We start from the raw sequence: 12,456 nt of genomic DNA, 5'->3' as shown, positions 1-12,456 counted from the left end.
ACACTATCAACGAATAAATTTGATCTGCGATACCTAAATGCAAATGCACAGTTAATAAAATATTAGGGACAAACATTCAAGGCCAAAAAGCAAACAATCAAGTCCAAACAAAGCCATGGCAAGACACCACTGCGAAATATTTAACCCTTCGAAAACAGTCCCTTTTGAAAAAACGGTTTAAATAATACAGGTAAATCTTGAAGTTTATACAAATGTAGCACAAATAAGTGAAAATTAGAAAATATTCCAAATAATCAAATCTGGTATATAGACAAGATCCATATTAATATAAAATATCAAAAAAGCATTATAAACAGTATCATTAGGTCGAATTAACACGCAAATACGATTTGAGAGTACTCGCAGTTACTGACAGCTAATTAAAAGCCAAAAACAATTAATAATAAAAAAAATCATGCATCAGAGACTAAAATCAACATAAACACATCCCAAGGATTTAGTATTTTAATGTCATGAACAGTCAGAGAACACATGACTTGTGCAATGCCAAAAAATAAATGTATCGACAGGTAGTAGGATAGTGAGGAGCGACTTCTATAGAGATAAAAATTAACGTGTCTGTGTCTCTATACATCCCGCCCCGAAAGAAGATACATTTTAGTTATGTTTTAATTTGCTTATGATAAAATCGATGTTAGTGTCAATGTAAACTATATTCAGAGATCTCATTACATTATGTATGTTCCTGTGTTCGTTTGAAAAATTCCCGTCCTGTTTGGCCAACATATTGTAAACCACACTTTGTTCATATTTTACTTACTTACTTATTCATAAGGCAATGCTGGTCATATGTAAATTACTAAGTGATCAACACTTTACCTTTTTTGTCTTGTAAATGTACGTCACAGACACGAATGAACAGCGCACGCTAATTAAAAAAAAATATCTACAGTAGAATGTAATTTGCAATATTCAACTCAATAACAAAAACTAAGATTTACATCATTCATTCAATAACAATGTGTAGTTTTGAACAGTTTGTTTTATTTCAATTTACCAATCAATCATTCATATATTTATTCACCAACCAATATGACCAAACAACAACAAATGCAACATCAAATAACCAAAACAGCAACACCCGAACCATTTGATACGCATTTAGTTTACTTTTAATTTATATGTTTGGTTTGTTAAACAATACCAACCATCAACCAACCATTAAAATCATGCATAGAAAAGCAGCAAACAATTATGTAAATATAAGCATGATAAAAGAGATTTGATAATGGCTCGACACATGTTTCAAAAAAAGAAACACATATTGAATCATTCATCTTGCTCTCTCTCCTCTGGTAAGTTATAATTTCTCCGACTGATGAATGGTGTGCAAACAGAAAGGTTGAAACACATATTGGCTTTTAGTTATTTTGGTCTTTCTTTCCATAAAATAACATGTAAATTGTTACCATTAAATACTTTGTTTATGTATTACTTGTATGGGTGTTTAAGTTTGATTATATTAAATTATTATACAAAACTATATTTTTCTTAAATGCTACAAAATATCTGATCATTTATACACAACATTTCACGGTGCAAAAAAGCTTCTTTACAGAATATGGATTGTTTTATCCATACATACGTATTAACACAGTGTTTATATTTTCCGATTTCTAATACTTAAACATAAAGTCGAATTATTTATACCAAACCTATCATATACTCTGTCGCCAAATAGTATTGGCATTCATTTTGTTGCAATGTTACACTTGAGTCAGTTCATTTGTCAGGAAATCGTATACATGACTATGAAATGACTGCACCAAGAAAGGTAACCCAATACAATATGCGATCTCAACTTGAAAGAATAATTAGTCTCACAATCTAACCAAACATTCAAAGATATTTATTAATAGAGATCTAAATACGATACTGTTGTCAAGTCATTTAGATTGTATGTTTTTTTTATAAATTTATTTGACACCGTCCGTATACATTTACGCCAAACATTGTAATGAACAAGAATGTGTCCCAAGTACACGGATGCCCCACTCGCACTATCATTTTCTATGTTCAGTGGACCGTAAAATTGGGGTCAAAACTTATTTGGAATTAAAATTAGAAAGATCATATCATAGGTAACATGTGTACTAAGTATCAAGTTGATTAGACTTCAACTTCTTCAAAAACTACCTTGACCAAAAACTTTAACCTGAAGCGAACGGACGGACGCACGGAAGGACGGAGGCACAGACCAGAAAACATAATGCCCCTCTACTATCGTAGTTGAGGCATAAACATAGATTTTACAAATAGCTCTGTAACTTTTCAAGTTAATCGGGTGGAAAATATAACAAAAATCTTTTGAAGTCACTTGATAAAAATCATTTTCTTTTTGAGATTTGAAATTTATAATTTACATAAAATCACATTAATTTTCTTGATTTTAATGGTAATAACAAGTTTGTCTTTAAAATATTTTAATAAATCAACAGTTTGAATAAACTAAAACATTTGCATTTGCTTGTTTTAGAAAAAAATCATAATTCAATCTCATTCTAAAAAGCAAACATTAAAATTGCTGACCTTAATATAAAACAAAAAGATATGGTATGATTGTCAATGAGACAACTGTCCACAAGAGCCCCAAATGACACAGACATTGACAACTATAGGTCACCGTACGGCCTTCAACGCTGAGCAAAGCCCATACCTCAGAGTCAGCTATAAAAAGCCCCGATATGACAATGTAAAACAATTCAAAGAAAAACTAAGCATTTTTTTATTTGACTTGAAGTATTGAAAAATGAAAAATGCTGTAAAGTGGAGCATTTTTCGTTTTAACCTTATAAATTAGAAAAGGGAAAATGCTCTAAGGTTACCATTCAAATTTGAAGAATTATCTTATCTGCATCATTCTTTATATATTTTAGTATTAGAATGAAATGCAATTTCTTTCAATATTAGTGTTTCAAATTTTCAAACTGTCGACATTATTTAAAATTTATGCAAACTATCGTGATGACCTTGTAAATGGTGTATACGTGTGCACTGTATGTGGTATCAAGGTATTCCGAACATAAGTAGTACACTGAAAAGTACGAAAAAGACTGCAAATGATGTTAATTTTTATTAAGTAGTTTTCCCGCAGAACATACGACTGTATCCCTACATGTGTGTGGCATATGCCAAATATTCGTAAAAACTTAGAAAATCGTAAAAGAGACAACATCCGATCAAAGAGCAGAAAACAGCTCAATACCACCAATGGGTCTTCAACACAGCGAAAATCCAGCAAACAAAGGCGGGCTTTAGCTGGACCCTTAAACAAAATGTGATAATGGTCTGTAAAAATGAACGTCACACTAAAATCCAAAACATAAATGAATAAAAATTGAAAAAAAACATGACTAACAAAAGCCATGGGCTCCTGATTTGAGATAGGGGTTGAATGACAATGAAACATATATTAACAACGAACTACTAGCACAATCTATCCCATTAGGTATTAAGTATTATTTCATTATAAAATATGTGAGACGAACATACCCCGTTTCGGCGTTTTCCTCGAATGCCAACATTTTATATATTACCTATTTCTTGAATGCTGGCATATATGTTTTAATAAATGTTTATATAATAAGAATAGGTGTTTTTTTATAAGTATTAAACTGTTAAAGTTAATAGGTGAACTTGATAAAATCAGAACATAACTTTTTAACAAGGAAATATAGTAGACTTTAGGGTTAAAATTATTATTAAAGAAATACTTTTTGTTAAAAAAAAAAGATAGTGTGGCAATGGAAATGTTTTTTTGAATAAGACATATAAAAAAATGAAAGAAACGTTAGTTAAATACATATATTTCAAACTATAAAAGGCGAATTTATTAAATTGCATATCATTTCAAATACTATATACTAGTTAATATGAACTATATAAAAGGATAATCATAATAGAAAAGAGATACGACTGTACGATAGAGGCACTTAAAACGAAGTCAATATATTTATATAATTTTCAAAATGTTTTTGAAATGCATCTGAGAGCATGATCAGCGATGGGATGTGGGATCATGCTCTCGTTTCCACTTTCAGCTGTTTTTTTTGGGGAATCTTAAATAATCTAGTGACATAACCTAAAGATAATGATAATACCCGATATATAGTTATCAAAAGTACCAGGATTATAATTTAATTCGCCAGACGCGCGTTTCGTCTTCATACGACTCATCAGTAACGCTCTTATCAAGATGTAGTAAACAAATGCAGCAGATTTAAGCGTTATAATAGGCGCAAACCTTCAACATTACCTGAAATATTAGTGCAACATCATAGAAATATACGCTTTAAAATATCAATTGAAATAGCTTACAATGTACCTTATTTACCATAATAAATGAACATACATTGAACAAATAAATTTGATGTGTGACACAAACAAATAAAATAATAATTATAAAAAAAGGGTAAAACAATGTCAAAAAGACAACTATAACATGTATAACCTTGTACAAAATGATGTTAAATAAAATAACATAAACTGGTAAATCTAAATAAAATAATTTGGTTGTAGGGAGAAAGGAGTTAGTTATCAAATACATAAATTTGTTATTCAACATATACGAGAGCAGAAGTGAAAATGTATCGTCATACTAAATACTTATAAAAAGTGGTACATACTTAATAATGGAAACAGATATAACACAAAATAAGTAAAAATTTGAATAACAAAATTGCCTTACATTAATTATGTCAAACAGGTCAAATTAATACAAAGTACGATTTGATAGTATTTTCAGTTACTGAAAGCTAGTTAAAAGCAAACCAAAAAAAAAAAACACAGACACAATTACAAATCATGCATCGGGGACTGAACTAGAACTCATCCATAAAAGAGGGACGAAATATACCAAAGGGACAGTCAAACTCATAAATCTAAAACAAACTGACAACGCCATGGCTAAAAATGAAAAAAAGACAAACAGAAAAACAATAGAACACATGACACAACATAGAAAACTAAAGAATAAACAACACGAACCCCACCAAAAACTAGGAGTGATCTCAGGTGCTCCGAAAAGGTAAGCAGATCATGCTCCACATGTGGCCCCCGTCGTGTTGCTTATGTGATTACAAATCCGATAAATAGTCTAATTCGGTAGGTCACATTCATGAAAGGGATGGGGATTGTAGTTACAACGTAAGGAACATATCCGATATCATTTGTGAAACGGTTATTCCATAACGGTCAACCAACTCGTGATGGCGTCCGTACAATTTACGAAGGGATGATTTCAACTTCACCATTTTGAACTCGTTGTTTAATAGCTTCCTTGTGAGCAGTAAGTGTCAAGAAACTGACTTGGGCAATACCAAAAATATCTACAGGCAGTAGGATAGTAAAGATTCACGGATGAATCACCTGCATTGATAATCAATCAAAAACCAAAATCTATAAACATATTAACAGTACAATGTCTCTTTTTATTATAACAATGCATGCATAGTTCAAATAAACCATTACATATATTAATCTTTATCTACAAATTAATTATCAACGATATTATTCTCTTATATATTGTACAACATAAATACATATCACGTTAACAAGCCCAGCTGTACGTATTTTTCGTATGTTATTTCCGTGGCAAAATTGAAAATCGTTCAAGGATTTCACTGGTACTCGCGCGATAACCTTCTATATGGATTCGTTTGTGTTGATTGTGAAATGTCTTTTTTTTTCAAATCCTCCACATTTATGGTTTGTTGCCACTCAAATATTATCCCAACTCGTCTGTTTTAATTAATGAGAATGTCACTACTGACATGATTTAAAACAAAACAAAGATTGTCCGTTTAAAAATTTTGAAAGTATAAGGAAACTAAGGTTTCAACTCCCTCGTGCAAAGTTTACCTTAGATGGACTTGGCTTTTTTATGTATGTTTTGTCATAAAGCTCTTAAACTGTTTCGGGACATCTTTGGCTTTAAAATATATTGCTTTGAACGTTCCTAATGAAGTTAATTCCAAAAACGCGCTTCAGACGCGTAAAGTTATTAAACGTGTTGTTTTAAATTTTTCTCAAGATATACAAAATTCATCAGTGGTGCCTTGGCTCATATCCATAAAAGCCTGGGCGATTGCTTTTGAACTAATCCAGTATACAAATCTTTTACATATAATGAAATCCATTTCAGACTGTTTCGTTTAAAAACTTCACAAATGAATTAGCTTCTAACAAATCCGATTGAATTGATTTTAAAAGACAATAGAAAAGATTTTAGGAATTGAAGGGGATCTTAACTTCTATGATATCCGTATCATTAAGTGTGAGCGAGAATGTATCCATTCGTCTATATTTGAAATTACTAGAATATAAAAAAAAACGTAGATTTTAACATTCTTGTTTTTAGTAATATGCATTCTGGTCTATGTGTATTTGATAAAAGAACTTTATCAATCACAACAAAGGTCTCCAATAAAACATGATATGTTGAAGGTAAGGACTGTCATATTAAGAATTAACCAAAAGTTATGCATATGCGTAGATACATCAAATCCCAATACATTTGTTCACCAAGAAGAGACGGATTAAGGATAAAATATCAGATGGAATTTGCAGCAAGGAAATATCTTCAATACATTTTGAAAATGCGCCCCCCTCCCCAAAAAAAAATATATAAATAAATAAATTAAATAACAAAAAATAAAAACAAAGCTTAAACACTTAGAATATTAAACAACAGGTTCGGGTGGTCAATACCTGAAGGGATGATACCAGTGATTATACAAAAAGTTAACGTTGAACACAACCAAAGAGCAAGTGAACAAACATATACATGCAGTCAATCAAAAATGGTCATTGTTCAATGTATCAAGTAATTCAACGATCGATATGCCAGAGAATAACTAACCGCCTACATTATATGTTTTACAATTTTTGCAAACAAAGGATTTAAGAAATCAAAGTGGCATTTACAAATGAGTTGCCCAATCGTAATGCATTAACTGTTAACATGACGGTATAAAGGACTGATCTTCCTTGTCAAATAATTCATTCGCTATCAAAGCATACAAGACCAGTTTTTCCTCAAGTCAGGAGATATTCTAGAATAGGTAAGTTATACTTTTGATCTTAAAGTTGTTTTTTAATTGAAAAAATCAAGATATAAAACAATAACAATGGCGGTAGTAAAAATAGAATTGTGGTATTGGTTAAATCATCATACGAGGTCCGCCTTTGAAATATAAAAAAAGAAAACTGCCTGATCGATTCACATTTACATTGTAAGTATGTAGGCTTATGATTGACACACAGTGTGCTGAAACACATGTACATATATTTCTGAAGATAAAAAAAAAGCATTGTTCTAACTCTCTTTAAAGATAACGCCCATTAAAAGTAAACTGTGGGTGGTTGGAATGTTACCAGTATAAATTCACATGAGTTGTGGCGACATTGAATTCTGAGGAAGACCTATTAAACTTAGAGGGAAGGGCAAACACAATGTTTATATCAGTTTTAACTCTTAAACAGTTTGGGAATATACATGTTGAAATATTTGCATTGTCATATGGATTCAGTAGTGGTGCATTTCAAATTTCCATTCGTTGATTTATTTTTTTAAGAAACTTAAAAGTAAAAATTGTACCGTTTAAGCCGCAAGTGGAATATCTATGGGAAATGGTATACATGTACAGAAATGCAACCTCTAGTTGCCGGTACATGGATGTGTTCAGTAGTCTTTTACAAGCACATACAGCTACAATATGTTACAATATTATTTAATTTTATTTGTGTTCGAATAAAAACGTGTTTGCATATCTCCTGAATTATATATAAGATTGTAAACTTTCAAATGGAAACAAAAATGCTTTATATAACCAATTATTGACCCTTGCAGGTTATAAATCTTTTACAATGATTATGATATTTTATACATGTTATAGGATAATGACACTTGTTTTTACCTACATCTTGTTTGTTTTGGTGCCGATGATCTTGAACCAGGTATACGTAGATGCCACTAACGGACTTCAGTGTATTCAATGTGATAATGACCACAGGGAGCGATTCTGTCGTGAAAGTTCTGGTGAGATTTTATGCTAAACACGTTTGTACCAAATATGTCAAAAAAATTAATGTTTGGTTTTTTTAATAGAGGATGAAAATTCTACCTTTATCAAAATACATCTTTTTCTTTTGTTTTTAGCGTCAAAGGCGCCTTTCTTGATTACTTTCATCCGTAACTTTTAACTCTAAACTTTTCAAAGCCTATCTATTTTAAATGGGCATTCGCTGTCAAATTCATATATGCCTTTTAGACTTAAAAACATATTTTTATAAATAACATACTTAAACGTATATACAATTTAAAACAATTGACGATACATTTATCAATATGTTGTGTATATCTTAGTTTAAGCGCCATCTAATATGTCATCACGGTGACCCACAAGACTGCTAACGGTCTTTTAAAACGATGGTACCATTAATATAGGTACAAATTGATATCGAATACATGCAGGTCATTTTGTTTTCATATTATAGGTGAAAAATATGTAATTCATCCTTTTTTTTTTATACCTACAAGAGTGAGTTTTTTTGGTTCGAAAGAGTTAACCAATGATTTACCTTTGCTTCACTTACAATATAAAAAAGAAGAATTGGTATGATTGCGAATGAGACAACTCTCCACCAGAGACCAACAGACAGAGACAATAACAGCTATATGTCACCGTATGTCCTATAAAATAGCAAAGCCTATACCGCATAGTCAGCTATAACAGGCCTCGCAATCGCAAATGTAAAACGAGAAATTTAACAGGCTAAATAATGTACAAACAATTAACGAAAATCAGTGTAGCACAGCAAAAAACGACAACCAATAAACTACAGGTTCCTGACCTGGGACAGGAACATACATACAGAAAGTGGCGGTGTCCCCTAACCTGGGACAGTGGTGTAACAGTACAATAAAAAAACGAACTATTAAAGTAAAGGCTTAACTCATCAGATAAATACAATGTTTACATGTTTTTTCTTTTCTTAAAAGCTGGACATGTATTGTTCAAGCGTGCCCCAACTCTAACTAAGGAGTTAATCTAAAGGGGATATGAATAAAGATTTAATTAAGTCGACTTATTCTCTTGCAAGTGAAAAGATCTTCAGCTATGTTTATTAGCTCATTTTTACTAAATTTAATCTAACTTACTGCTGAAAGCGTATTATTAAGGATTGAACACAAATATAATCATACCTCGTAGCTTATGCAAAAGTAAAGCCAATACGAAGAAACGTTATCCCAAAAAATTATCAAATTCGTCGAAGGTCAACTTATTCTTTTTCTTAATTATTTCTGAATTCATTGACTAAATCGATAATTTAATAAATGTCTCATTAACATCATCGCTGTACCAAAGAAATGACTACTAATTAAGAGATATACTCAGGGACCTTCAGACCACAACTAATTTTATCGAAACAAGCAATTCCAGTATATAAAAAAAAAACACTCGTCTATTGATTTTTTGCGACAGAATCATTTCCCTGGGTTCGTTTTTCTCAGGAACACTCCCATTCAAACATTTGTAAGCCAATGATGTATACGATCTGCACAGTTTAAAGCAATCCGACCGAAAGAGACCCCCACCACCCAATAGCAAACTAAACAAGGGTCAACTTTGCACAAAGGAGGTGGAACATTAAATTGTTGTAGTTGCTATAAAAATTACCCTTACCGTTTGGGGACCGTACTATTACGGCTCATAACCAAAACACCGATATAAGGCTTTCATGGCTCTCCATACTGTTTGACGACAATTTAATGACATTAATTTCGAAGTGTATGCAAGTTCTTTTTAAATATTTCCCCATTTACTGGCATGTTTCTTTGTTTCAATTTTCCTTTGAGCTCAAATACGGACTTTATAACATTCAAATCGTATAAAATTATTGATTCTTTTTTGAGGGATGTGCTTCCCTTGACATACACAATTCTGCGGCCTAAAACTTCCACAAATAGTGTAAAGCTACGTGCATTTAACTACTAATCTTGTTTATTATTGAAAAACACTTAGAAAACGACTAGTAATTGTATCCATCTGATGAGTTGAACCTTTTTTTAGTGATGTTCATAATTTAACTGTTACACAATTGTCCAAATTACGGGACGTTTCGCGCCTTCAGACTAGTTTAATCTCGCTGAAGGATGTTCAAATTTAGGAGCCTGTAATTGAAAGGTAGATGTTCATAAATTAGTTATTTTTTCTCGTTTGAATTGTTTTAACATTTCTCATTTTCGTTTCTTTTCTAGCTGACAATGTTGTTTGGGTTTTACGTATTGTTTAAGGCCATATGGTGATATATAGTTTGTTTTAATTTCTGTGTTATTTAATTTTAAACATATTTTATTCATTAAGATATGAAAAGGATTGAGCAAACGGATCACCTGAGATCACCCCTAGTTTTTGGTGGGATTCTGTTGTTTATTCTTTAGTTTTCTATGTTGTGTCATGTGTACTATTGTTTGTCTGTTTGTCCTTTTCATTATTAGCCATGTCGTTGTCAGTTTATTTTCGATTTATGAGTTTGGTATATTTCGTCCCTCTTTTACAGTGTTACTTACTGAATGCAAAGTATATTTAAGTATATAGGCAATTACTCAACATTTATTCAAGAACCTTGAAACATGCAAATATCCTTTATAAGTCGTTAGAAATAAATAAATATATATATATATATATAAATATGTATATATATATGGCTTAAAACAGACACTATGCTTGCTTAGTGGATTAGATGAACTAATGTGGCAACCATACCTCCTTTTATTATTTCTAAATCAGAAACACGACGGGTGTCACATGTGCGGTACAATCTGCTTACCCATCCGTAGCAAATTATTGCACTTTTTGTGTTGGGGTTCATGTTGCTTAGTCTTTAGTTTTTAATTTAGTGTAACATGTACAGTTGTTGGTTTTTTTTCTTTCTTCTTTTTCCGTGTCATATATATCCTGTGTATATCCAGTAAATATAACAAGTGTTTGGTATATATAATATCAGTAACTTAGCTAGTATGTTTCTTTTGCAAACTGTATCTAATAATCCTTACTACGTAAGGTATCACCAGTCTAGCAGCCAGTACTAGCAATACAATACAGCTTTTGTGTTAAAAAACATTGTTGTCACAATTTTACGAAAACATTTCCTTCACGTAAATCTCTGATTCCTTTCCCGACTTTTAAATGACCTTTTTGTCTTTGAGGGTTAATGGGCTTTTCATTTGTAATAAGCTCGGGTTACTCAAGTTTATCGATCTCGATCATCAAAGTATGAAATTCGATTCATGATGTGTCAAGGGGGTTGCTGATTATGTAGATAAGCTGAGTTTATAATTCTATATCATTTTGGATTATTTTAACTAAAAATTGAAACATTTGAAAAAATGAAGCAATTAACCTTAAATTCAATACAAAATTAATATTTGTACGAACAGAACACACTAAAAATATTAACGATATAATTAGAAATTTACTTAATTGTGTACAAATGTATGCATTCTAAAAAAAAAAGGACCAATAAGTTAATTTAGGTGACTCAGATTAAAACGTCAAAGATACAGCGTGCTGGATATAGATTATATTCTATAGAACGTTCAATTATGTATACATTATATATTTTAAGAAATTTTTTTCAGATAATATTGGTCATGCTCCATTTACTGCATTTACAGTCACTTTAAATCATAAAAGTATAAGATGGAGACATGGAGAAATAGTAAAATACACCCGTGTCCTCACTAATATTGGTAACACTTACAATACCCACACGGGTATTTTTACTGTTAAAACGGATGGTGTTTACGCGGTGTCAGCTGCTGCGATAGGAGGCCCAGGTCAATGCACTCATTATTCTATCATGAAGAATGGACAAGTGATGGTGTGGCTATTCACTGGTGCGGCATTCGACATGGCAGCCCAAACCATCAACCTTGCACTGAGGAAAGGAGACAGGCTTTGGATAAAAATAGCAGGGCACTATGTTTTAATTACTCATGTTGTACATCCTTATCATCACTTTAGTGCAGTTTTAATAAAGCCAGGAAAATTTTGAAAAAAAAGAAGCAGATTTATTAAATTGATAGTTATAACTTGAGTATGTTCAACTTCTTTGTTTTACGGGTTATACCCATCAGATCTGGTTTCTGTGTCTTATTATACTTGAATGTACCTTTTCATAAAACTAACATTAGTTTTGCCTTTTGTTCATAATATAACATTTCTTCTAAACTGGTATGTTTAGTCAAAAGTTTTAAGCCTGTTTACGAGGTCTTCGTTTATCAACACATGTGTCAATATCATTAGGAAAAAGAGGTATGAGTGCCAATAAGACAGGTCTCGATCTAAGTAACAATATATATAAAGTGTACGACAAAAGGTTAAAGTATGGCCTTTAAAGAAGTATGGAAGGAAATATCCGCCATAATTA

At 31.5% G+C, this 12,456-nt stretch overlaps 1 long non-coding RNA gene across 1 annotated transcript; it reads left to right on the top strand.

Moving 5' to 3' along the window:
* The first annotated feature begins 6,957 nt into the window (after nt 1–6,957).
* LOC139523688 (uncharacterized) lies at nt 6,958–12,127 on the top strand. Its single transcript, XR_011664663.1, has 3 exons — nt 6,958–7,082; nt 7,917–8,059; nt 11,666–12,127. It is a non-coding gene; the product is annotated as an uncharacterized lncRNA (long non-coding RNA).
* Nucleotides 12,128–12,456: the final 329 nt, after the last annotated feature.

The sequence above is a fragment of the Mytilus edulis genome, chromosome 5, assembly GCF_963676685.1.
Source record: "Mytilus edulis chromosome 5, xbMytEdul2.2, whole genome shotgun sequence".
In the NCBI taxonomy this organism is placed as follows: domain Eukaryota; kingdom Metazoa; phylum Mollusca; class Bivalvia; order Mytilida; family Mytilidae; genus Mytilus; species Mytilus edulis.
This window is presented reverse-complemented; position numbering and strand designations above follow the sequence as displayed.